The sequence below is a fragment of the Mustela nivalis genome (assembly GCF_964662115.1).
Source record: "Mustela nivalis genome assembly, contig: HAP1_SCAFFOLD_2023, whole genome shotgun sequence".
NCBI lineage: Eukaryota > Metazoa > Chordata > Mammalia > Carnivora > Mustelidae > Mustela > Mustela nivalis.
The window spans coordinates 73313-75682 of NW_028134641.1; the positions used below are offsets into that span (position 1 = coordinate 73313).

Here is a 2370-nt window from a genome sequence, read left to right on the forward strand (position 1 = left end):
TTGTCCCTTTCCTACTGGCAGGAGCCAGCTGCCTACCTGAGGCCTTCACCCCTTGAAGTTCACCTCTCTTCCCCTTCCTCTTCCTCCTCCTTACAACCTGCTCATAAAAGAAAGGCACAGAGAGGCAGGTACTTGCTTGTGGCTACTTCCTTCCCGCCCATATGTTGGACCAAGACCCCTCCCTGGCATCTGGTACTGCCTGGACTTCGAGGGAGTGGGAGATGAGGCATGCCAGTGAAAGCTGTTGGAGCTTTCCTGTTTTGGTTTTGTCTGCTTAGCATAACATGTAAGACTGAGTTCTGGTGGCAGGGACCTAGTCCTTGGTGCTATAGCACTAACGAGGGGAGGTCAACTGCTGTGGGCCTTGGCTAAGAGCAACCCCTGCTCCAGAGATATGGTGCCAAGGGCTTATTAATTTTGATACTAATTTGCTTTGCTGACCAAATACCTGGTATCAAAAGATGGGAAGGCAAAGACTGAAAGCAGTGTTGTGACCATGGGGTCCAGCCCCAAACTATGAAGAAAACACAAAGTGTATAAATCTGAGTAAGTATATATTTACACACCTTTTTAAATAGGTTGTTTATCAAAGATTTAATCAATGGGTAATATGCTCCTCGTGGCTGGGAAGCATCAGTTGCCATATATTAAAAAAAAAAAAAAGAGGTGTCTGGGTGGCTTCCTCCATAAGTGTCCCTTCTTTTCAGGTCATGATCCCAGGGTCCTGGGATGGAGCCCCACATCAGGCTCTCTGCTCAGTGGGAAACCTGCTTCTCCTTTTCCCTCTGCCCTGCTTATAGTTCCTCTTCCTATCTCTCTGTCTCTCAAATAAATAAAATATTTTAAAAAAAGAAAGAAACAAAATGTTTTTGAAAGGTCTTTTTTTTTTTTAAATTTTCTAGGGGTGCCTGGATGACTCAGTTGTTTAAGCAGATGTTTGCCTTTGGCTGAGGTCATGATTCCAGTGTACAGGGCTCCAGCCCTGCATGGGACTACTTGCACCCCAAGGAGCTTGCTTCTTCCTCTCCCTTTGCACGTGATTCCCCCCGCTTGTGCGCTTCCACTCTCTCTCTCTCTCTTTCTCTCTCTTGCTGTCAATAAACAAAATCTTTTCATAAATAAATAAATAAATAAATAAATAAATTTCTAAACCTACTTTCAGTTTAGGTCCCTTAACAAAAATTGCTACTGCTTCATTTAAAAAAAAAAAAAAGATAATTTAGAAATGTGCTTCCAGAGCTAAAAAGCTGTTTTGTTTTGTTTTTTTTTTTTTGTCAGGATTAAATATAGAAGTGCTTTAAAAAGTAAAAGAAAAAATATGCTATATTAACACTAATCACACTATAACTTTGGTGGTTATATCAAGATAATGAAAAGTGATTTTAAAGCAAATTTCATTATCAGACATAAAGATCAAGTCAAAATTACAGAAGAGTAAAAGGATGAATTCATCAGGGAGTATAATAATTCTTGACTTTTAATACTTAATAACAGATTTGGTGATATATAGGGAAAAACTAAGAACAAAAATCATAACTTCTACCTTAGAAGAGAAATGGAAAAAAATTTCAACACTTTTATTTTAAGATTATATAGACAAATGGTCATCAAATTGGTAAGATATGTAAGACTTGAACAAAATTATCAACTAACTAGATATGCTTGATATTACAGAACACTCCCAACAACCGCAGACTACATATATCTTAAGCCTTGATTTTCTTTGCAAAGGTCAACATTGATAATGTTCTAGTCATACATCCGTGTACCAGGAAAGAAGTAGCATATTTCTTGAAAGACACAGCTATCAAAGCTCCATTGAGAAACCGTAAAGATGGAGAAGGGATTTGAAAATTATATATCTGATAATGGACATCTATTCTGATTATTAAAAAATGAATAAAAATAAAAAACCTTACTAATAACCAAACAGAGTATCCAATTTTACATGTGAAGAAAATTATTGCAGAGACATGTCACCAAAAGGATATGGATGGCTTATAAGCACATGACAAATTTCTCAACATTTAGACATTAAAGAAATACAAATTAAAATCATAATGAGACATGCTTACATATCTATTAGAATGGCTAAAATTATAAAGGCTAATTGTACTTCGTCTGAGCTAGATTGAGAAGCAACAAAAAATCTAAACTGTTGTTGGCATATATCATGATACCACCACTTTGGAAAATATCTGCCATATAATAGGTTCAGTAGACAATTTGTAAATTTCAGGAAAAAATAATGTTGAGAGTATACTGAATTTCATAAGTCATTTCAATATTTTTTTCCAAAAAAGAAACTATGTAAAACATGCCTTAAATTTACTTTCAAAATATTTTATAGCATATAATGGACAATATACA

General features: G+C 35.9%; 1 long non-coding RNA gene across 1 annotated transcript; it reads right to left on the reverse strand.

Annotated features, from left to right (window-relative positions):
* Positions 1-541: 541 nt before the first annotated feature.
* On the reverse strand, positions 542-1047 carry LOC309858206. Its single transcript, XR_014308101.1, has 2 exons — positions 1003-1047; positions 542-821 (listed from the first exon to the last, which is right to left on the reverse strand). It is a non-coding gene; the product is annotated as an uncharacterized lncRNA (long non-coding RNA).
* Positions 1048-2370: the final 1323 nt, after the last annotated feature.